Source organism: Carex rostrata, chromosome 25, assembly GCF_964058835.1.
Source record: "Carex rostrata chromosome 25, lpCarRost1.2, whole genome shotgun sequence".
NCBI lineage: Eukaryota > Viridiplantae > Streptophyta > Magnoliopsida > Poales > Cyperaceae > Carex > Carex rostrata.
Window position 1 is genome coordinate 6,720,200 of NC_135942.1, and position 26,512 is coordinate 6,746,711.

Genomic DNA, 26,512 nt, shown 5'->3' on the forward strand with positions numbered 1-26,512 from the left:
CAATAGGGCATTTAGAACACTAATACAACACTCCAATTGAAGGTGTTTGGAGCACTCTAGTAGTGTCTCTAGTTGGCAAGAAAATGGGGCATTTGCAACCCTAATAAAACACTCCAATTCAGTGTTTTAAAATGCGACCGCATGGGCCGCATATGCGTATGCAGTCGGCAGCCGTGCTCAGAATGGCCATGCAGTCCTCCCATGCGGTTTTGATCATGCGGCCGCATATGCGGTCCGAATATGCGGCCATGCGGATTGAAAACGCGCATATGCGGTTTGAAAATGCGGATGTATTATGCACTTAGTCCCAACCCATATGCGGACTGATAACACTTAGTCCCAGCCCAAATTTGATCGAATCTGTCTCTTTTCTCCTCCAAACCCTGTCTCTGTCTCTCCTCCAAACACTCACGCTTCTCTCCTCCGGCGCTTCTCCGCCTGCACCGATCGGATTTCTCTCCAGCAGCTCCTCTCAAATCTCCAGTCTCCACTTATCGCATTTCTCCTCCTCCACTGATCGCCTTATCTCCGTCTCTCCATCGACCACCTCCACCGACCACCTCCTCCACTGATCACCGGATCGCCCTATCTCCATCTCTCCACCACCTCTTCCACTGATCGCCTTATCTCCAGTGCCTCTCCACCCTCCAGTGCCTCTCCACCAATCACCTCCACTCTCCAGGCCTCGTTTTTCTTCCTCTCTTAGATTGTGTTTGCAAATTCATAAATTGTTTAGACAAGTTAGTTGGAACTTAATAATGTTACAATTTAAAGTTGTAAACAGCTTCTCTAGTTCTCTGTATCAGACTATTGACTATTCAATTAAACAAATACAAAATCGAATTTGTTTTTTTTAGATTGAAGTTGTAAACAGCTTCTCTACTCTTTTTTTTATATTTTTTATATTGAAGTTATATCAGACTATTCTCTTAGATTGAAATTAAAGTTTTCTTAGATTGATGCTTGGTTTTTTTTAATAGGGTCATGTCCAGTTCTAGTTCTCATGCAATGTCGAACTTAGATTCTATTAATTCAGAGTTGTATAGGCCATTAAACTCAAATGATCCCGGTTGGAAGTATGGGAGGTTGACGAATAAGAATGACACAAATACAATCAAGTGTCTGTTGTGCAATCAAACTAATAAGGGAGGAATAAACAGGTTGAAAAATCATCTTGCGGGGAGCAGAGGTAACATACGAAAATGCCCTAAAGCCGATCCAGAAGTGCAAAGAGAAATAAGAGAGTATTTGGAGACATTAAAAAAGAAACAAGAAGATAAAAAGAGGGCAAGAGAAGATTTAACAGCAGATGTCAATATAATTAGTGAGGGTTCTGAGTCAGAAGAGTTGGAGACAGAGAGTAAGCGATCGCGGCTCAAGAAGCTGGTGAATTCGGTGAATTTGGTGAAAGACAAAGGGTTGTGGAAGCAACAAGTCATTAAGGATACCTATGGTAAGGACCTACGGGATAAAGTCAATGACTTTCTAGCTTTCTGGGTTTACAAGCGTGGGATTTCATTCAATTCATTTACTGACCCGGCATTTCTTCGTTTCTGCGAAGCGGTGGGTCAATATGGACCAGGATACAAACCTCCAACTGTGTATGAGTACCGTATGCCACTATTGCAGAAGCAAGTTGCAAAAACCACCGATAGTCTGTAGCCTCATAAAGAAGTTTGGGCAAAAACTGGTTGCACGCTAATGACAGATGCATGGACTGATCGGAAAAATAGGAGTTTAATGAACCTTTGTGTGAATAGTGAACGTGGAACAGTTTTTTTGAAAGCCATTGATGCATCTTCAGAATCTCACACAGCAGAATATATTCTAGATTTTGTGGAAAGTGGAGTAAAAGAAGTTGGGGAGGAGAATGTGCTTCATGTTGTGACAGATAATGCTGCAGCAAATATGAAAGCTGCTGAATTATTTATGGCAAAACACCCACGAATTTATTGGACCTCATGTGCAGCACATAGCATTGATTTGATGTTGGAGAGCATCTCAAAGCAGAAAGAGATAAGTGATTTAATCAGGCAAGCTAAAGAGATCATCAATTTTATCTACAATCACCATCAGGTACTATCTTTGATGCGTGTACATACGGACAATAAAGATATTGTGCGACCCGGAGCTACATGGTTTGCTACTTCCTTTCTCACCTTAGATAGTATTTCACAAAAGAAGTCACAATTGCGGCGTTTTTTTCCTTTCTGATGAATATATTGATTTGATAGAAAGTTCTAAGAAAAAGAGAAAGAAGTTTTCTGACAAGGCAAGAAAGATGTCAGATGTTGTTGCCACCAATAATTTTTGGAAATCAGTGGCATTAGCAACCAAAGTTTTCTTGCCATTAGTTCTTCTTCTTCGTATTGTCGATGGTGAAGAGAAGCAACCAATGGGATTTGTTTATGGAGGTTTGAAAGATGCAATAAAGGAGATAAAAGCGGCTTTTAGATACAATGAAGATGTGTTCGAGCCTTATGTAAAGGCAATTATTGATGGAATGAAGGGTAGACTTGATCAAGAGCTCCATAAAGCAGCGTACTACCTCAATCCCTATTATTTTTATAGGGATTTTGAAGAGATTAAAACAGACCCTTCTATTATGGATGCTATTTCTAATTGTGTTGTAAGGTTCTATCCGGATCCAAAGGTTCAAGATATTGTCATGACCATTGAAATGCGCAACTTTCAAAACTCAATTGGACAGTTTGCAAAACCGATGGCAAAGAGACAGAGAGAAACCAATGATGAAGCCTTCAGTCCAGGTTTGTATTTTTCTTTCACCTTTTTAGGGCTTTATAAATATTTGTCTAAAGTTATATAATAAGGCACACTTCAATCCAGATTTGATTATTATGCAAAAATTTATGAAGCATATACTGGTACGAGAATAGGGTTACTGGTAAAAAATTCAGTTCATGGTACCAAGACCGGTATGACAATATGGTTACTGGTATGAAACCTGATGGCGGCAACTCAAACCAGTGGATATTTATTCTCTGACAGGAACAATTTTACAATTTTTACATTTTAGACCCTGATTTCTGTCAATTTTGGTTTTCCTTTTTTCTATATTTTTTGTTGTTTTTTTGGTTTTGTTGTTTTGTTATTTTTGTTATGATTATTCATATTCAACTAGGTTGAATAACACTATGCTCTTGTAATTGGTTTCATATTGAAACCTCTCATGATCAATAAAGTAAATAAGGACTAGATCCTTATTTTTCATCAAAAAAAACTAATATTTGTGAAGCAGCTACTTGAATCCTCTTATTTTTTTTGTATTGACAGCTCATTGGTGGAGTCTCTATGGTTCAGAAACTCCTTACTTACAAGCTATGGCTATCAAAATACTTAGTTTGACATGTAGTGCTTCTGGATGCGAAAGAAACTGGAGCACATTTGAATGGGTACTGTTTTTTTTCTCTATAGAAACTTAGAAAGCTAGAATAGATCATTAATATCATAATTGGAAGAGGGTACTTTATTATTCTTTGTAGACATATTAATTAATTTTCCTTAACTTGTACAGACCCATTCAAAGAAGAGGGGCAAATTGGAAGTACAACGTCTTAATGATATAGTTTTTGTTCAATTCAATGCACGCATAAATGATCGAAAGATTTTGAAAAAAATCTGATCCATTGCGTGCAAGAGAAGAAGAGCAAGATGAACATGTGAGGGAGTGGACAGGGGGTCGATCCTTAGATTTGCCTGAGGAAATTCGTTCAGCTTCAAGTTTAGCATCTTCCTCTACAACTGATGACATAGATGATGATGATGATGTTTGTGATAATGATGATAATGATGAAGAAGAACCTGATTTACGTGTACCAGTAGAGGAATCAGAGTAATCTAGTACTTTAGTTTAAACTTATGATTCATTTATGTTATTTGTATTTTGTACTGTTTGCTTGTTAGTTTGTTGCTTTATTGTATTTCTTAAGTTTAATTAGTGTTGTCAATTTGTTATGGACCTTAAATTTTACTTGACGTTTGTGTTAAACTGAATTTATGCATAATCTGGTTGTAGTTGACGTATTTGTTTGTGCTTTTGTGTTTGATTAATTTAATAATTTGATTGTATTTGAATTAGAATTTATTGGAAAAAGATAAAAAAAACCTATTGTTGGTTATGTCATTAAGTGGAAATAAATTAAAATATATGAATATGAATATATGTATGTATATATTTATATATATACATATATATATACGTGAATTTTTATTTTAAAATCCGCATATATAAATCCGCATGAAAATCCGCATACCGCATATGCGGTATGCAGTGGCCACCCGCATACCGCATATGCGATATGCAGTGGCCATCCGCATGCATGAACAAAACCGCATTTTAAAACACTGCTCCAATTAAAGGTGTATGGAGCACTCTAGTAGTGTCTCCATATGACAATATAATATGACATTTACAACCCTAATACAACACTCCAATTGAAGGTATTTGGAGCACTATAGAAGTGTCTCCAAATGGCAAGATAACAGGCGTTTACAATCCTAATACAACACTTCAATTGAAGGTGTTTGGAGCAGTATAGTAGTGTCTCTAGATGGCAAGATAATAGCTAGCATTTACAACCCTAATACTACACTCCAATTGAAGGTGTTTGGAGCAGTCTAGTAGTGTCTCCATATGGTAAGATAATAGGGCATTTACAACCCGAATACAACACTCCAACTGAATGTGTTTGGAGCAGTATAGTAGTGTCTCTAGATGGAAAGATAATAGGGTATTTACAACCCTAATACATCACAATAATTCAAGGTGTTTGGAGCACTCTTCTAGTGTCTCCATAGGGCAATATAATAAGGCATTTACAACCCTACTACACTCCAATTGAAGGTGTTTGAAGCAGTCCAGTAGTGTCTCCACATGGCAAGATAATAGGGCAATTACAACCCTAATACAACACTCCAATTGAAGGTGTTTGGAGCACTCTAGTAGTGTCTCCAAATGACAAGGTAATAAGGCATTTAGAATCATAATACAACACTCCAATTGAACGTGTTTGGAGCACTCTAGTAGAGTCTCTAGATGGAAAGATAAGGGAATTTACAACCCTAATACAACACTCCAACTAAAGGTGTTTGTAGCTGCCTAGTAGTGTCTCCAGATAGCAAGCTAATAGGGCATTTACAACCGCAATATAACACTCCAATTGAATGTGTTTGGAGCACTCTAGTAGAGTCTCCAGAAGGCAAGACAAAGGGTCATTTACAATCCTAATACCACAGTCCAATTGAAGGTGTTTCGAGCACTCTAGTTGTGTCGCTAGATATCAAGATAATAGGGCATTTAGAACACTAATACAACACTCCAATTGGAGGTGTTTGGAGCACTCTAGTAGTGTCTCCAGTTGGCAAGAAAATGGGGCATTTGCAACCCTAATAAAACACTCCAATTAAAGGTGTATGTAGCACTCTAGTAGTGTCTCTATATGACAATATAATATGACATTTACAACCCTAATACAACACTCCAATTGAAGGTGTTTGGAGCAACTATAGAAGTGTCTCTAGATGGCAAGATAACATGGCGTTTACAACCCTAATATAACACTCCAATTGAAGGTGTTTGGAGCAGTATAGTAGTGTCTCTAGATGGTAAGATAATAGAAAGCATTTACAACCCTAATACAACACTCTAATTGGTGTTTGGAGCACTCTTGTAGTGTCTCAATATAGAAAGATAATAAGACATTTACAACCTTAATACTACACTCCAATTGAAGGTATTTGGAGCAGTGTAGTTGTCTCTAGATGGTAAGATAATAGGGTATTTACAACCTTAATATAATACACTAATTGAAGGTATTTACAACCTTAATACAAAAAGTAGTCAAATTTATACTATTGAATTTTGTACCCATCTTAATAAATAGTAAAAAAATTCCAAAAAATGTAAAATTTGGTCTCCAAGCACATTTTATTGTAGAGATCACATCTAACGGTTTGGATCGACGATTTAGACTTTGAAAATGTAAAAAATGCTTGTTGTAACTTGATCCCTCCTCTATATATATATATATATATATAATATAGAGGTTGAGTAAGATCAAAGTGGTAGTTCCTGAGCTTTGGTGCTACCAATTCGTTTTTTAATTTTTAAAGTTCAAAACGTCGATTCGAACCGTTTAAGTTGTTCTCCATATTAAATTGTGCTTGGAGACCAAAATTTATATTTTTCTGAATTTTTTTACTATTTATTAAGACACTTTGAAAACAGCTGATCCAACGGTGGCTTCTGATTTTATTGTTTTGTTAGGCCACCGTTGGATCAGCGATTTTCAAAGTGGCTTAATAAATAGTAAAAAAATTCAGAAAAAACGTAAAATTTGGTCTCCAAGCACAATTTAATATGGAGAAAAACTTGAACGGTTCGGATCGACGTTTTGAACTTTGAAAATTGAAAAACGAATTGGTAGCACCAAAGCTCAGGAACTACCACTTTGATCTTAGCCAATCTATATATATATATATATATATATATATATATATATATGAGGTGGGCTACGGTGAGTTGCGAAATAAAGCGACTATTTTACTTCACGCTCATATTTTGTGATTTTAAAGTTCAAAACGTCGATCCGAACCGTTCATCTTGTTCTCCATATTGAAATGTGCTTGGAGACAAAATTTTACATTTTTTGGAATTTTTTTACTATTTATTAAGCAATTTTGAAAGTCGCTGATCTGATGGTCCAGAAAATTTTACTGTTTTTTACTGTTCACAGCAAAACAGCAATTTTCAAAAATGCTTAATAAATAGTAAAAAAATTCCAAAAAATGTAAAATTATGTCTCCAAGCACATTTCAATATGGATTAAACATCTAACGGTTCGGATCGGTCGTTTGAACTTTCAAAATAAAAATACGGCGTGAAGTAGAAACGCGTTTTACTTCGCAACTCACCGTAGCCCACCTCTATATATATATATATATATTACAATTATAGAGGCGTCTAATTCCTGCTAATTAGGCTGCGGATGGGAAAGGAGATTTGTAAAAAGTTGTCTAGTGGCTTTCATTTACACTAGTTGTACAGTTTTACTGCAATAATTCAGATTTTGCACATTGTGTGTAAACATGGACTCTATTCCTTGAGCAATTAACAAAAACGAAAAAGTGATATATGAATAAATTTACACTATTTTTAAATGAAAACAAAAGTTAGGAAAGATGTTCAACTGTCTAATCATGAAGAAACACTTTATTTTGCTTTACGAAAAAAGTTAGATTTTAACTCTTCACTTTTGCATGCATCAACCGAATTATTAATTTTTTATTTTTGTTGGAATCTCACATTCTCGTCCATTTTTTTAAATTGTTGGTCCCTATTATCAATATACTTTTTTTTAACCTGCACCTCCACTTGAGCCTGTATTAAAAATAATATTTGCTGTGTGAAAGGTTGTATATTTAAAACTCACTTAAAAAAAATTTAAATTGAATATTTAAGGGGAAAGTTTGACCGCATTTTTATGTCTATTTAAATAATGATCCAGAACACATAATCAAATAGTTCAAAAGAATAGCAAAGTGAAGCACATATCTAACATTTGTAACTATAAATGTAATTACTAAGTTACATGAAATAATTTATCAAATAATATCAATTTTATTTAACTTTTTTTATACATTACTTGCTTCATACGAAACAAATTTGTTAGCTAAATGTTACGAAATGCTTGTACTTTATAGTGAAGATTTTCTTTAAAAAGAAGACGGTATATTAAATTTGGGTAAGGCTGCGGTGGTATGGGTTACATAGAGGACTACGGTGCTATAGCTCAATATTCGAGTTTTCAAAATCCTAACGGTTGATCCGAACCATTCATCTTGTTCTCCATATTAATATGTGTTTGGAGACCAAATTTTATATTTTTTTGGAAATTTTTTACTATTTTTTTAGATAGGTAGAAAATCAGTTGATCTAAAAAATTCTGCACCATTCAAATATTTGACTTTCTACCTATTTAAAAAAATAGTAAAAGATTTTCCAAAAATGTAAAATTTGGTCTCCAAATACATATTAATATGGAGAACAAGATGAATGGTTCGAATCGACCGTTAGGATTTTAAAAACTCGAATATTGAGCCGTAACACCGTAGCTCTCTATGCAACCCATAGCATATTAACCTTACCCATTAAATTTTATCACCGTCGTAAAAGTCATGTTAAATAAATACATGTAAAAGATTGTTTTTACTCCGGACATAGATTCTTTTTAATATTTCACTATACTATTTAAAAACGAGCCCTAGATGTAATGGATTTTCGCTAAAATTTACGAAAAGTGTATTTATTTTGCTTAGAAAGAACTTGTTAGAGTAAATTTTATCACACTAAAAGGAACTGGTCTTTAATCTAGTGACAAAGATATATGATTGATCTGTGACGTAAAAAGTCATGAATTCGAAATTCAAATGAAAAAAAAATCATTTGTTGTAATAATAAATATATTAAATAGTTGAGTGACTTGATCTCCAATATTTACTCAAAAGAAAGTTTATCACATCAAAAATTGAGTCAAATAAATATATATCTTTTTATAAGTGGGACTATGATGATATGCATATTAGACATGGGCTCATGTTATTATGTTTATAAAGTGTAAAAAGTCGAACCTTATATGAAAATCTACTTGGATGATAAATTTGATAAGTTCTGGTATTTTGTAATATTTAACTATTTTATTAGAAAGGTAGAAAATTACCCCATCTAAAAATGTTTAACCATTCAAAAGTAGTGATTTTCAAACTATTAAAACATAGTTATAAATTCTAAGAATATGTAAATTTAGTTTCAAGTACATTTTTATACCTAAATATGTTTCAACTTGGAAAATAAAAATATAAAACAACATGACATAAGGATTTGTAAAACTTGTAATGTGAATATCACCATAGCCCCCTCAATTTTCTATTATTCTTTTATAGATAACACAACTTTTATAATATATAAAAATAATATATTTTGTAAATAAAATAATAACAAATAAAGAGAAATGTTCTGGTCCCCCGAATCATCATACCCGAACACACCCCCAACTACTTTAACAAAAAAAAACTTTTCAATTTTGCCTAACTTCTATTTTCAGTGCTCATATTCAAGTTTTAAAGTTTTGTTTATAACATTTTACAATACTACTCAAAAGCATTTAAACATATAGCTGAAAGCATTAAAATTTTAAATATATGTAGTTTTAATTTTTAACTACTTTTGTCTTCAAGCCAAAAAAAAAAAGATTCCTTTTATCCACTCTATTTTTTTTATTTTTCTCTAATCATTTGCGTCTATTTTTCTCGGCGATTCGTGATAAATTTTACGAATCTACAAATACGAACATTTTCTACACGATTTTTTCTTTCAAATGAGATGCATGAGAAATACTTTTTTTGACGAATCTACAAATATAAAATGAACGAGAATGATTAGAGAAAAATAAAACATAAAGTGGGTAAAAAAAAAAATATATTTTTTGGTTTAAAAACAAAAGTAGTTATAAGTTAAACTATACAGATTTAAAATTTTAATTTTTTCAAATATAGGTTTAAAAGTAACATTGTAAAATGTTATAAATAAAGTTTTAAATTTTTTGATATGAGCATTGAAAATAGAAGTTAGACATTAAGTATTTAGAGGACGCGTCCAGAAATTTATTTGAAGGACAATTATCAGACTCTAAAAATAAAATTATTTAAATAATTAACTAAATCGATGGAAGCAACACGACGATTCGATTCTAATCAGACTGTAAAATCTTTCATTTCTCGTGGCGTCGACATGAAAATGAAAACGAGCCAGATATATAAGCATCATACATAACACAAGCCTTTTAAAATTGTTTTACTTATAGAAAATAAAGCTGGGCCCACAGTTCACCAATGAATTTGTGCCTTGTGGATGAATAAAGTGGACCCACATTCGACCTTTATTGAGAGGTCGTTATTGTCGAGGATTCCTTGTGTGCGCCTACCTTTTCGTGCCATTGCACGCAATCCTTCTCGGATTTTTTTTCCTTATTTAAAGCTAGAAAGAATATCCATCTAATAAAACAGCAACATATGCGACAATGAATTTTTTTTTAATATAAGTATTTTCATTCTTATATTATTCATATAGTTGTCCTGTCCGTCAACGATTAAAATTAAAAAATGAATTTTCAAATTGAATATCAGCCATTTAATTACATAATTGTTTTTTTTATTAAATACATTTATTTTATGTATAGAAATCTAAATTTAGCTAAAAACAAATACTCCACAAGAACTGCTACATAGTTTGTCACAATTAAAATTGAATAAATTTCTAACGACCCGTTTTCTTATTTCTCCTTACAACTATCTCAAATTCCTACAATTAAGTTATTTCCTTATTTCTCTGTTTCCTCCATTTCATTTATCCTCTTCATTCATAGTTTCGACAATAAAAATGAAAACTATCATATCTTTCCGGATTTTGTTTAGGGCTATTGTATATTTGTGAATAGATGAATAACATATCTTGTGCTGATGAAAACAATTATATCTTTTCGATCTGAATATATATATGTAGATAAAATCCTTATTTGAATCAATTAATCATGAGTATGGCTAATATAACATCAGTGTCATTTCAGTCGATATAATACCAACTCCAAAACCTATCAAATCGAGTTCAAATGGTGAATCCAAACCGTTCAAACCAATTTACTTTATGAGTGATGCGTTTACATGCAAACTTTTTATATTTTTCGAGTTATTTTAGTATCAAATCAAGCGGCAAAAAAATTGAAACGTGAATGTATTAAAATTAACTTAAAAACTCACACATTTGACCGCTTGACTTGATACCAAATAAACTCAAAAACTTATAAATTTTACATGTAAACGCACAACTAATGAAGTAGATCGGTTTGAACGGTTTGGATTCACCATTTGAACTCAATTTGATAGGTTTTGAAGTTGGTGTTATATAGACTGAAATGACACTAATGTTATATTAGCCATACTAATTAATCATATATTTCCGAATTTTGTTTATGTACATATTATTTCTCCTCTAAATCGTTTAATAACTTGTTTTACTTGTGGAGAAAATTAGATATTAAATTGCAATGATGCTTCAAAAAAAAATTTCATATTATATTTGATCCATTCTTTTTTCATTTGTTGTTGTTTTTTTTATTGTTATTTATTATTTGAATATTTATTTTTTAAAATTTGTGTATTTTATTTTCATTTAAATATATTATTTTTTAATTTTGTGTGATTATCAAATAGAAATGTCTCTTTATATTCTATTCAATTTTATAATATGTTCTTGTTGTAACGCATGAGCAAGATTCTAGTTAATGTATTATAGCTCTTCGAAATGTAGAAATAAATCAGCTAAGAGTATCTACATCCCTGAAACTTTTGAAGTTTTTCATCTGATGTGGCAGTTTCTAAACAGTTTCAGGGATGCAGATGAGTTTCTTATTTATCAACTTTGCTCCAAAGTTTCTTAATAAGAAACCGTTTATAAACTCTGATGTGGCCAAATAATTCGCTGAAATTCTTCTTTCTTGTAATTTATTTGCTGATGTGGCAATTAAGAAACTCTAATTTTAGTTTCAGGGATGTGGAGATTTAGAAAATTTCAGAGACAAAATTTCTAAAAATTAGTTAACAGTTATTTAGAAACTCCAAGAGTTTCACGGATGTAGATGCTCTAACAACGCTTCGTCGCTTCCTATATACGTGCCTTGTAATAACGAGTAACCGAATAAACGATATAGCTGCTCACAAAATGCCTATACAAACTCAATTTCTTATTTCAGAATAGAAATGTAGAGAGAGAAAAGTTATTTTTGTAAGAGAAAACGAAAGAGGAGCGTAAAGAATAATTTTGTTTTAGAAGAATGAATGTCTTTGATTTACTTGTGGGCCGGTTATCCATGCAATTTATGTCTTTGAATTTCCCTGCACTGCGGATGGGAAGGGTCCGGATCCCCTAAAGTAACCCAACTTTTGAGTTTTGGATCGGGACTATCCGATTTGAATTCATCGCTCGAGATCACTTCAGATTTTGTGTGCGTTCCACTTCAGATAGATTATCACAAATTCTAATTAAACAGTTCTTATTCAAAACCCAAAAATTGAGTTACTTCACTGGATTTGAATTCGTAAGGGTTAGAGTCATGGAGAATGGGGAATGTTGCAACGAGATGGACCCCACGTTAGGGAGCACAAAAGTACTTGCAAAGTTCTCCAGATCGATTCCGTTCGTTTAAAACTGAAATAAAATAGATAAATTATAATTTTATTTGGTTTTAAAAATATAATCGAATTGATCGAAATAAACTTATTAACTAAATTAAAACTGAACCAAACTAAATTTTAATTTGTTTGGTTGAACCGAAATAAGAAGATTAACCATAAAAATAATATTTTTTTTAATTTATATTATTTTGTTTTAAGATGTATTTAAAAAAATTGTTTGGTTTGGTCTAACTAGTTTTAAACCGAACTAAGCAATATACATTATGTTTGTAACTTTTTTATTTTCTAAATATTTGGTTCAGATGGGGAACGGTTTTAAAATTTTTCATCGATTCAGTCTAACATATTTTAAAATTTCTAAAATTTCTAAACTGAATCAAACCGAACAATTAAACAGATATTAAAAAATGAAACGAACCAATCTATTTAATCGGAAAAACCGAACTATTTAATTCGAGCTCTTTCGATTCGGTTTAAAACCGATTAAACCGAATCGGACGAGTATATATCGAGGTCTTTTGGACAATCTGGTTGTAGTCAATAATCTGAATTAAACTCTTTTATCATCATCTCAGATTAAATAATTTATTCATTAAAATCGAAATGTAGCAATTAATCATAGAAATATTCATTTTAGATTGGACATAATACTGAACAAGTTCGAACTTATTATATAGAGGGAAGACAAGAATTTTTTTAGCGGTACTGACACGTGCCACAATATTTTGTATGTGTTCGCGTAAGAAGTGTAACAGAGTGGAGCAACTTCATCTCCCATGCAATCAATTGCAAAATGCTCACGTGATACTTAAAATATTTTTATATTTGTTGTCGGCATTTTAACGCCAATCATAAAAAAAAATACTTAGAATTTTAATTTCAACAATGTGAAGACTTGCTAGTTAATATAACTTTTACAATTAATTGCTTTACAAATAATATGAGCATCTCTATTTCTACAATTGCATAAATTGTTCTTTTTTCAAAAATTAAAAATAAATTATTTTTATCATATAAGCGAAATTAAAATTGCAAAACTAAAAATATTATAAATTAAAAATATAAACAAATTACTAAATTATCGATGACAAATACAGGTCCTATTAGGGGTGGTCATCGGTTGAAACCGAATCGAACTAGACAAATTAAAGTTATAATTCGGTTTCAAAATTAGAACCGAACCAAACTGATTTAGCATTGCAACCGAACCAAAATTTTACTTCGGTTTGTTCGGTTCAAACCGAAAGATATTAATTTTTTTTATTTAAAACAATTGATTTATAATAAACCGAAGTATATTAAGAAATAAACCGGGTATTAAGAAATAAATTGGGATTTTAAGAAATAAATCGAAGCACTTAAATCAATTGATTAAGAAATAAACCGGGGTGGTTCTGATCAAATTCATAATATATAAATGATCAGTCGGTTCGGTTATTTTGGTTTTGAAAATTTCCAAACCGAGCCAAACCAAAGTTATAATTCGGTTTTGAAAATCAAACCGAACTGAACCATTAAACTGAAAAAACCGAACTGTTAATTTGGTCCAAACTAATTCAGTTCGGTTCAAAACCGAATAAACCGGACCCAATGAACATGCTTAGGTCCCATGCAATATTCATTGTTCATTTTCCTGCTTTGAACTAAGCATATATAGGACCGGTCCACAGTGTTTTATCCGTTTTTTCTTCTTTAATTACTTTTTGTGTGGTATTATGTGTAGCCAAATCAGGCAATCATTGCTCCATGATTTAGTTTGTAGAAAAGACTGAAGGTAGGGGAATTGAATGACTTTGTTCAAGCGTACTTCAGCCGCAATTTATATTGGATGAGTATGGATATATATTTGGATTACTCTTAAAATTAATTAGCTGGAAGTCTTTTATTGTAGGAAAAATGAATATAACAATTCAATGATAGCTAGGTTGTTGTTTCTACATCGTTAATCCTCCAATGAAGCAACCGAGGAGAATAGTAGATAATAAATTATATATGTAGAGATAGCTAGCAAGGGTCAGATATATATAGAGCTAACCAGATCAGTGTCATATCATTCTCCCTACGTAAAGGAGAAGCAAATTCATCATCATGCGCATGTTGACAATTTCATTAATTACACCGCCATATCCTTTTTCCACACGAAAGTGACCAATTTTTCTAGCTAATTTCTTCTCATTATATATATTATAGCGGGCACAACTAGAAAATTGCACAAATAAAATTGGTCACTTTCGTGTTGGAAAAATGAACAATGAAAACATTCAATTACTATTCAATGTTCATATGCAATATTGTTGGAAAAATGAACAATGACTATGGCCGGAATTGGGTTTTGTCCGGTGTGATTTGGACAAATTTTATTTAATTTGCATGGATCCTAAATCGTTTAATTTGCGTTAAAATTTGTGTATACAGATTTACAACTTGATAAATTTAAATAATAATGTTTGCACAGAGCAAACAGTTTAAATCTGACTTTTAAAATAGCTCCGGTGAAGGTTTGATCTAAGGTATTGTTAGGTGTGCCTAGGCCATCCCATAAATACAAACTAGAAATTTTATTCATTACACTTTATAATATTTAAAAGTAGAGTGAGACTACAGTACTATGTATAGTGCACTTTGGTTCATACTGCGAATTCATATTTTCATTTTTTAAATCTAAATAAACAATAAGAACAGTTCATTATGACCATCATATAAAAATATACTTAGAGACTAAACTTATTTTGTGTTTTTAGAATTCTTTTACTATATATTTAGATAGGTAGAAAATCACTTCTTCAGATAGGATCAAGTAATTTTCTACCTATTTAAATAAATAATGAAAAAAAATGTAAAAGTTAGCGTCCAAGCACATTTTACATATGGAGATTATGTTGAGTAGTACAGATCGACTGTTTGGACTTTAAAAATAAAAATGTGCATCCATAGTACGAACCAAAGTGCATTATGCAAAGTATCAAAACCTCACTCTTAAAAAGTATTTATATGGTTCAGCTCTCCTAATAAAATACTAGATGTGTGATTAATCTTAATGGTCAAAACTCTACTTTATAATTATGGAGTCTTGAGTTTGAATCTCAGCTACTATATATTATGTATTTCATGTTCCAACCTCTCAGTCTATATTTTTTTTAGGTTTGTCCATAATCATCATAAACTTAGCCGCTAAATCTGTCTTTTAATGATATTATTTTTTAGGGAGCAACTAACAGTCTCTGTCATTTTGTCCCCTAAACGTCCCTCTGGCTAACTGACACATAAAGTACGACGGGGGACCACTAACTGACGCATTAATTACGGTTACTGGTAGCACAAGTGGCAAATTCATTTTTTTTTAATTTATTCATCTCTAAAATGTAAAGCATTCATACCTACACAGTAAAGGTGAAATATTTGTGTTGTAAGGTATTCGTAAAAACACAAAGAGTAACTGAGGATCATTACTTTTGGGAACCACTATATAATTGGGGACCATTACTTTTGGGGACCAATAACGATCTGGGGGAATCGCAAACATCTCTTGAATGTGACATTCACCTGGATTGAGGACCACAAATGTCTCTTGAAAGTGAAATTCGCCTAGATTGGGGATCACAAACGCAAACACATCACCCGGATCACACTTTCAGTGCTACATTCATTTCTTAATTTCTTTAACATTTATTCATATCAAATATGTAATGTATTCATACTTACGCACTAAAGTACGACTGTATATGTCACAAAGTATTCCGAAAAAAACATATAAACGTGTGATTGGGACCACTACCTATCTTGTAATTGATAATGCCAAAAAATATAGCGAAAATCACTACTTTTTAGTACAGAAAATGGTGAAAAAAAACGTATGTAAAGTACCCATTTTCTCGAATTATTCACCACAAACGTGTTTTTAGGCTATTTTGGCAGGTTTTGGAGAAAGTTGCGAATTTAGGCCGAAAACAAAGCAAAAATGTCATATTTTGGCCAATTCTGAAGAAGGCATCAAAATAGGGCAACACATGGAGTATGCAAACACCTCACACAAAATACACAACATACAACATGGCGAAATTCACTGAAATTCAGCTAAGTACAGTGCCCTACGGCCTCGGGTATATCGCATGCGGCATAAATGCCTATGCCCCAGGGGCACACGGATTCAATCCTTGGACTGTTTAGTTTGGATTAAATCTCAGCCGTTGGACATCAACCTTCTAGAAGGACACGTTTCCAGATGTGGCAAGCTTTGCCTCTCCTTGAAGTTTAAGTTTAGCACTCCAAATATATCATTTTATGCTATATTTGGCACCCATGATCTATCATGATCTCCATGACTCCTCACCCATAGGCTAGGCTATATAAACCCCTCTTGTAATAGGAATTAGTGTTCATGTTTTAGTTGTGTAAGTCCATAGTTTAGAGCAGAATATTACGTGAAATATTTGGAGTCGTAGAGAAGAAGAGGCGCTTAAAGTCCAAGACGGAAGAAGAAGGAGTCTTCTAAGGAAGAGGTGTCTAGGTTTTAGGTTATGTCTTTCTTTTATTACTTCTTTTATTTTGTCATGGCTTTGAGTAACTAAGCTCCTCATCTCTAGGGATGAATGTAATGAATTCTAATTGCTCTTTACTATAATATTTATTTTTCTTTAATGTCTATTTGATATTTCGTTATACTTAGAATGCTATTGAAATATGTCATTGCATACATAGTTTTGTATACAGATGGTCCAGTGTCCTCCACATACCGATAGGTGTTATAAGTCGTTGAACCTCAATGTGAGAGGGGATACATGTAAGTACTATAAACACTTCGGCTAACGAGGCATGACTGCGGTTCAAAGGCTAGGGTTCGAACCCAGTAGGCTCCCTTAGCAGGATATAGATTAGATAGCATCTCGAGGTTTAATTAGGAATTTATTTATTACTTGTAATGAATAAGGTTTAGGGTTATTACTTAGGGAGTAATAGGGGAATATAATTAATTAGATTGGTGTGAGTGGTTTGATTATATTATATCATGTGATAATCAGAATTGTTCCCCACAAGCTGGCCTTAGAGTCGGAGAACCTTTCAAATACGCATAGAACCAAACCCAAGTAATTCGTGGGAAATTATAGTACTGGCAGTGACAGAAGGCCGTATAGGGGTAGACATGAGTACCATAAATATCGTATTGAGTTAATTAGAAGGAATTCATCCAAAACCCTAGAGGCTCCCTAAACTTGGTTTACAACAATTAGCATCTCCACCTACCAACTTGCCAGATTAAACTGTAAAATCACCCTGTACCTTTATTATTTATTTTAATTAATCAGTATTCATGCAACCCAAATAAACTCGAAGAACCTAGACTAGTGCTATTATTGTTAAACTACTAAGATCTATCCCTGTGGATCGACACCCAACACTACTACACGGTAGGATTATGCGCTTGTAATTCGACAAAGTAGCATTAGGGAAACTAAGTATATATTTTATATATACTAAAAGTTAGTAGTCGCATTTTGAGTCATCAGTAACAAATATGTAACTGGGGACCACTACTTTGAAGAATAATAAAGACGTATGAATGAGAACCAATACGCATCATATCAAGTATTCATATCCAATCACAAAAGTATGAATGTTAAATTGAAAATGCCCATACATATTTGGTTGCATTTTCAAAGTATTAATATCTGAAACGGTAAGTAACCATTGTTAAGCAAGGAATTATTCATACCTACATGTTTATATTCTTATTCTCTTCATAATTAGTTTAAATAAATTATTAATATCTAAAACGGTTAAAATTCATACTTATGCGTGGAAGTGTGTATTCTTATGAAAAATTATTTATAGTTGAAGTTTTTGATATGTATAAATAATTTTTTTAATATCAAACAGTCAAATATGGATGATTAATGAAATAAGTATTTACAAAATAGTTTTGGTATTATACCTACCATATGATATGCATACAATCAAGTTTTCATATCAAATAACTCAATTATTCATATAGAAAGTAACAACTATTGGTATCAACAACACAAGTATTCATACAAAAAAATATCAACTTTCCATCACTAACATATCAAGTATACACATCAAAACAAATAGTTGTTCATACCAGATCTATCAATTATTCATATCAGATAAACCATAACATATCAATTTTTATATGAACCAATTCAAGTGTTCATATTAACAGTATCAGATATTCGAATCAAACAAAACAAGAATTCATGACAAAAACTATAAGGTTTTCATATCAAACATATCAATAATTCACATAAACACAACCACGTGTTCATACCAGATCTATGAAATATTCAAATCATATCATCATCTTCTTAGATTAAATGATCAAATTCATACGAAAAACAACATGGAAAAGGACTCAGCTACTTATTTAGAATTCCTATAAAGTATTTATACCTTATATATCATCTTCTAATTACAAAATAATCAACTATTTTCAACTAGAAAAAGCAATTTAAAAAATCTTTATTGCAAATATTAATTAGAAAATTAAATCAATCTATCATAGAACGTAAAAAATAGATAATTTACATGACAGAGAAAGAAAATTGATGATCAAAGAATAAATGAGAGAAACATCATGATGGACCAAAATGGTACTACTAACTTTTAGTATATAAAAATATACTTAGTTACCCTAATTTTACTTTCGTTCGGATCACAAGCGTAAGATCCTACCGTGTAGTAGTGTTGGGTGTCGATCGACATGGATAGATCTTTAAATGATTAACAACGTATACTAGTCTAGGTTTTCAGGTTTGATTGGATTATTGGTTATAAATAAATTGGATAATAGCTAAATTTGTTTTATACAGTTTTCTAATGTCTAGATTTAAGGCGGAGGTGCTAATTGTAAATAAATCACAAAAATAGGGAGCCTCTAGGGTTCAGATCATATCCTTCTAAATTAATCAAAATATATTTATGACGTTATTATCTACCTATATATGGCACTGTCACTACCGTATGCGATATAGATCATCTTGCAAGATAACCCGCACATCGATACTATTATTCCCTACGGACACCAAGGGTTTTAGTCTTATGCGAATTTGAAAGTGTTGGGTTTTGGAGGTGCCAAAACTCATTTAGGCTTAAGCTGCGGAAAGACTGTAAAACAAAAAATTTTACTTCTAACTCAAGCCGTGAATTAAAAGGGATATGTCGGAAAGACCAAATGTGAGTTCCTTCACAAGTCTTTCATTGCAAGGACCCTTTTAATTCTTTACAGATCTACTCCTTGATTGATTTCTAAAACTTTAATCTACTTACCAATTAAATAGATTAATATAACATTTATACCTTGTTTCCAAATTCCAATTGGAATGCAGACCGAGCGAGAAGAGTGACTCAGGGAATGACTTGTCTCGGAGCACCAGACGTCTAATGCCTCTATCGATTATCCACCAGGACTAACTGGAGAGCAGTTTATTTCTTTTTCCAAACATACCGTAAATCACGGGATTTTGTAAAAACACTATTCATAGGGAAAAGACAAAAATACATAAACACGAACTTGCAGCTATTCAGATTCACTAATAAGCAAAACTGAAATATTGTGAAATTTAGGAAAACACTATTCACCGATCCCGCAAATAAACTTCTCAACAATCTGAAAAATTATACGTGGATTACGTATAATTTTTGTTTCTAACCGAAACACTATTCGTGGAAGAAAACCGAGAAAGAAAGAAAATAGATTACCGAATCGATTCGGTATAAAGTGAATTAGTAACTTTCTCTCTACCCCTCTATTTATAGGGTTTAGGATCGGTTTCAAAAAGACCGAAATGCCCTCCATATGTGGCGGTTTCAAGAGGAAGAATAACATTTAAAATCCAAATCAAAATATATATATATAATTTGTCATGTGCAATTATATTTCTTTCGATTGTTGATTCGATAACTTTTATAAAACGTACCGAGTACGTTTATAAATTAACCTTTTATTTTTGCTTTGTCAATTTTACATGACATTTATAATTTAATTATATCACATATAATTAATTATAACCATCTTATTATTAATCATAATCAATTTATAATTAATCAATAAGATTCTTCGAGTAGCTCCTATACGGTGTGACCCGATAGGATCTGTGTTGTGTTGGTAAATAGAATTAAAAACTTTTTTAACTTCTATAATCATGAGAGACATCCAATTACACAGACGATGTTGTACTGTACAATATCATGATCCAGTAAACTATTTTAGTTGTGTTAATTATTTCGTATCATAGTTATCAGATCAATTTCAAGGTAGGTGTGTGGCATCCTTGCAAACTTAATATTTTCTTGATCTTGAGCAGATTATCAAATATAATTACTCTTGTAATTATACTGCTAGCAGATAATCTTACTCTATCAAGGGGCCCAGTGATACTATAACTCGTACATAAATACGAAGGACAATAGTACTTTTGATAAACCATCACTTCCTCAGCATAAGCTATGTATATCGAAGAGCTACTGTTATAGCTACTTTTTACGGATAGCATTAGGTAACAATCACACATACACATATCTTAGTAGGAAAGATGAATACCTCATACTGTAGAACTTAACACTGAATGAAAACATTAATGACACGGACACAATTCTATTTAATGTTTCATTCGGTGTCTGTCAAATATCATGTTCCTGAAACATGTATCTATGTGATTAAAATGACATCTCTTGTCAATGGTTTGTAAAACTTAACTATCTTTTAATCCACATACTAACCTTGTAGCGGTTAATTAGTGTTCATGCTAATTACCTCGGTTAGAGACTTTTTAAGAATATATATCATCTATATTATGAAATTTCACAATTCCAATCATTGACTCGAAATGATTCATAAATGCAATAATACTCAAGGTAACAAAATGATAGTTTATTAATCATCCAATTCATAAATAAAGTTTTATATGATAATTTATCGTATTATTGACTTCTAGATTATTACAAACTAACATAAAGGTTCTCCGATCTTTCGATTGGCTTGTGGGGAACAATTCAGATTGATACATGATATGTAATCTAATTGACTTACTCGCACCAACCCAATTAATCACATCCCCATACTACTCGCTAAGTAGTATCCCTAAACCCTACTTTATTACTAAGTAAATTCCTAATTATAATTTGACATATAATATATACTCGATATCCTGCCAAGGGAGCCCACTGGGTTCTAACCCTAGTCTTTAAACCGCTGCCAAGCCTCGTTAGCCAAAGTGTTTATAGTTCTTACTTGTATTCCACTCACACCAAAATACAATGACTTAACACCTATTGGTACGTGGAGGACATTGGCATATAGTAGACATAACTATATATGCAAGGCTACGATTCAATAACAGTTAAAGTACAACGAAATTTCAAATAGACATAAAAGAAAAATAAATATATTAAGAAATAATAAAGAATTCAATTACATCCAAACCCTAAAGATGAAAAGATTAGCTACTTAAAGCCATGACAAAATAAAATGAATAAAATAAGAAAAACATAACCACAACCCTTGAAGATTGAAGATATCTTGCCTCCTTAGATGACGCCTTCTTCTCTCGCCTTGGAATTTAAGAGCTTCCCTTCTCTACTCCAAAATTTGCACACTATCTACTCTAATTTATGGGCTTACACAACTAAAACACGCACAATAAATCCTATTACATGAGGGGGTTTATATTGTATTCCTAAAGGGTGGAGCCATGTGGACGTAGTGGTGGTCATGGAGGCTATTTTTAGCCTCCTATGACATAAATAATCTACCATGAATAGACTTCCAATCTTAGCAAACATGGCATTAAAGTAAGCTCGTTCTTCTCGAAGGCTGCTGCTCAAAATTTGCGTCAACGACTAAGATTTAATCCAACCAAAATAGTCAATGGATTGAATCTGTGTGCCCGTGTGACTAAGCGCTGAGCCTGCATGCGGTAAGCTCCAGTCCGCACGGCACCTGACTTAGCTGATTTTTCTATGTTTTTCACCATGTTGCATGTTGTGCACTTCGTGTGAGGTGTTGTATGCTCCATGTGATGCCCTATTTTGACACTACCTTCAGAAATGACCTAAATATGACATTTTTGCTCCGTTTTCAGCCTAAATACGCAACTTTCTCCCAAACCTACCAAAATAGCCTAAAAATACATTTGCAGTTAATAATTCGAGAAAATGACTACTTTGCATATGCTCTTTTGCCATTTTTCATACTTAAAAATAGTGATTTTCACTATATAAATTGGCGTTATCACATCACCAAAGCGTAGCAAGAGAGATCGCCTGAGCGTAGAAAGATAGATCACCGAGGGATAAGAACCTAGATCAACTGAAAATCGCCTGAGATCGACTGATAGAAGAAAACAAAGATCACCTGAGAGAAAGGTGTAAGATCGTTAGACCTAGAAATCAAAGATCGCCTCAAAATCGCCATAATATCGCCATTAGAGGGAAAGCGCAGAGAAGAAGGAAACTTGAAATTTCAAAAAAGACAGTTAATAAAGACGAATGTGTTAATGACGGTTAGATGATGACTACTTAAAGGTAGTTATTAGAGATAGTTAATTGGTAAGATAAGTAGTTAGAGAACAAAGGGAGGATGTGGAAATCATTCTGTGGGGACAAAATCTTTACTCTATTTTTTATATGTTATTAGTAAATTACTAAATTGGTAAGGACATAGTTGTAAAAGACAGGACCACAATTTTTCTATCATTATTATGTAGATGTTGTAGTTAGCCACATGAATGCATATATTGGTCGTGTCTTTTGCAAAGGCCATAAATTTTTGTACAGTTTTTTGCCACTTGATAGAAAAAAAAAATATACATGTAGGCACCCTTGTGAATTTGCTAACAAAATATAAATGAATTATAATAAAAAAAAACTACCATTAAGGCACATATAGTTTTGTAAAAAAAAAAAATAATAATAATAAAAAATGAAGCACTGATATTTTCTATTTTGCTATCTGATCACAACATGAATTATAGGATGAGAATGAAATAAATTAATTCAATTATTCAATCTGTTTCAAATTTACTAAGATGATTACGAATAATTTTGTTTCGTTATATTATTGGATAAGGATAGTACGTGGTTAATTAATAAGATTATATACAATTCAAGATTTCAAGATCGAGTTGTATATATTAATTAATTGACATGTTATCTAATAGTAATTCATAGAAACAGAAACATGTATATGGTAATTAATTTTCAGTCATTCTTTTGATATATATGAAAGTTTCACTATATCAAGCGTTAAATGCAGAATTACGAACAATGCAAACGAAAGGAACAAAGTATATTGAATTTAATGGTTTATATTGGTCAGGCAATGAGGATATATAAAAAAAATTTATCTTCAACAATATATATATATATATAATCACTACTACAAAAATGGTCATGTACACTGCACATTGTACACGGATTTGACAATTTTACGTAAAACCCGTGGAGAAATTGTAATTTTTTGGGTGCCCGGAATATCTGTGAAATCTCTACACGGTTTTTTATTAAAGAATCGGTGTAGAAAGCCTTGAGAGAGCTACACGGACGTTTATTAGGGAATGTACACGGCTTATTGTCTAAATAACAGTGTAGAAACCCTTGATAGAGCTACACGGATATTTAATTAAAGAACCGTGAAGAAATGACCAACTTGTACACGGATGTCTGTTTAAATAACAGTGTACAAAGCTTGAGAGAGCTACACGGATATTTAATTAAAGAACCGTGAAGAAATGTCCAACTTGTACACGGATGTTTGTTTAAATAACAGTGTAGAAAGCTTGAGAGAGCTGCACGGACGTTTAATAAAAAGCCATGTAGAAAGGTTATTTTAGGGTTTTGGTAAGGGCGCGCCTTTTCGAGCACCAAGTTGGTTATATAAAAGGCCTTCTCCTTCCAGCGTCGTTTTGATCAATTCTCTCTCTCTCTGTAATCTGATTATTTACAGAGGGGGTAATATGAAGATCATGTTTTAATAAAGAAAGAGCTGATCGAATAAAGAGTTGGGATGAAGACCTTCAAAAAAAATGGAAGAGGGAGGGATGAATGACCTTCAGAGCCAGACGAAGTGTCAGATGAAGAGTCCAATGAAGAGTCGGACGACTCTTCATTCGACTCTTCATCCGACTCTGAAGGTTGTTCATCCACCTCTTCTCTTTTTTTTGAAGGTCCTTCATCCAACTTTTTATTTTCAGCTAGCTCTTTCTTTATTAAAATATGTATCTTCATATTACCCTCTCTAAACCCTACTGGCACCAAAAGGAAAGAATCACCCACTTGTAAACTAAAAATATCCATTAACGACTGGAAGAGGGGATCCCCTCTTCCAGTCCTTAATGGAAATTTTAGTTTACATATGAATCTTTATTGAACTCTTTCTTTATTAGAACATATTGATCAATCTGTACTCTCCCTCTCGCAGTTAACAATTGGGCGGAAATTTAGGTTTATCAATTATTTCGGATCGCAAATCTATAAAGATGAGCTACTGTTTTTGGAGCTCATAAGATGACCAGTCCGATATAATTGATAACCTACATCTCGAATTCCCATGCGAATTGCTTCATTTCCCCAATTAATTGGTCTGATTTGTGCGCTAAAGTTTTTTTGGAGGATAATTTCAGAGCCGGATAGTCGGATGAAGGACCAGAGCCGGGTGGGGAGTCGGACGAGATCGTCTTCATCTGACTCTCCATCCGATTCTGAGGGTCCTTCATATATCCACCTCTTCCAGTCCTTGATAGAATTTTTTAGTTTATATGGATTTAACTTTTGTAATTAATGCTCAATAAGAATTTGTAATTTTTGTATAAATTAATGTACATGAATTTTTTGTTCAAATTGCTATATATGTTTTGGAATTCAGGATTTTAAATGTCTTCCTCTTTTTTGGAAATTGTTTGTTTTGCTATTTGAAAAACATAAAAAAAAAACCAAAAAAAAATACAATGCTAAACGGACATTTAATAAAGAGCCGTGTAGAAAGGTAGAATTAAAAAAAGGTTGTTTCTTTTAATTAAAAAGAGTTAAAAAATAATTATACACGGCTGTTTATATAAAAGTCCGTGTAGCTCTCTCGACTTTCTACACGGCTTTATAGATAAATGTCCGTGTAGAAAGGTTTAGGGTTACAAAAAGGCCTTCTTCCAGCGCCGTTTTGATCAATTACTCTCTCTCTCTCTCTGTTGGTCTGATTTCTGCGCAGAAGGATCGAGACCGAAGCTGAGATCTTTGAAGTTAATTTGCATTTCTCCTCTCTATCTTGCTAGGGTTAGTCTTCCTCTTTTCTCTCGCTAATTTTCTGGTACTTATTATTGCTTAATTATTTAGGTCAATTATTTATTAATGCATGCATGCTTGATCTGTTAAGGTAATGTAAATAATTAGTGTATTGTGGTCCAATAACCGACCTATTGATGCTTTTAGGTCCATGCCCGTTCAAAATTAATCTAATAGGGATTAATTTTGGATAGTCCCCCGTTTGGGACTGCTCTTTGAATATTGTGTCTCATTTAGGATGTGAACACATTAATTAGCGGGATTTAATTAGTGTTTGAGAAAAATTCGTCAGCATTTCTCCTTATTGCTCCTACGAGTATGTGGTTTACGCATACTTGGGGAGTTAAGGGGAAATGCTGTCGAATTTTTCTTAAACACTAATTAAATCCCGCTAATTAATGTGTTCACATATGAGGCATAATATTCAAGGAGTGGGTTACGATTGTAAACCGGCCCGTTTGTAAGCCAAGAATTTGTAACAATGTATGTTGCTCGACCACCATGACTAATTGGAATCATTATTTTAATTTAATTTACAGATGGATCGAAGTTGGATGTACGAATTGCGACGTGATACTGCAGAATATTTGGCTCGCGTTGATGAGTTCATAAAATGTGCCGAGAGTTATAGAGCGAAGACAAAGGATAACGACATCTTGTGTCCTTGTAGAGATTGTAGCAATTTTAAAAGATTTGGGGACTTGGAAGAAATTAGAGCTCATTTGATTTGTCGGGGATTTCAGAAGAGATATACGTGTTGGTTTATGCATGGTGAGAAAATTGGGGAATGTAGTGCTACCAATAGAAATTTTGTTTTGGAAGACAATGTTGATATTAATGTAGAAGTTGATGATAATTTTGAGCTTCATTCCAACGATGATTTTGAGAATGTCGAAAATTTTGATAATCTACTTGAACTTAATTACAACGAGGATGATTGTGTGAATATTGATGAAAA

General features: G+C 32.7%; 1 pseudogene across 1 annotated transcript; it reads left to right on the forward strand.

Moving 5' to 3' along the window:
- The first annotated feature begins 1,625 nt into the window (after window positions 1-1,625).
- Window positions 1,626-3,832, forward strand: LOC144543969 (uncharacterized; annotated as a pseudogene). The gene is made up of 3 exons (XR_013508112.1): window positions 1,626-2,768; window positions 3,295-3,413; window positions 3,536-3,832. The product of XR_013508112.1 is annotated as an uncharacterized LOC144543969 (transcript).
- Window positions 3,833-26,512: the final 22,680 nt, after the last annotated feature.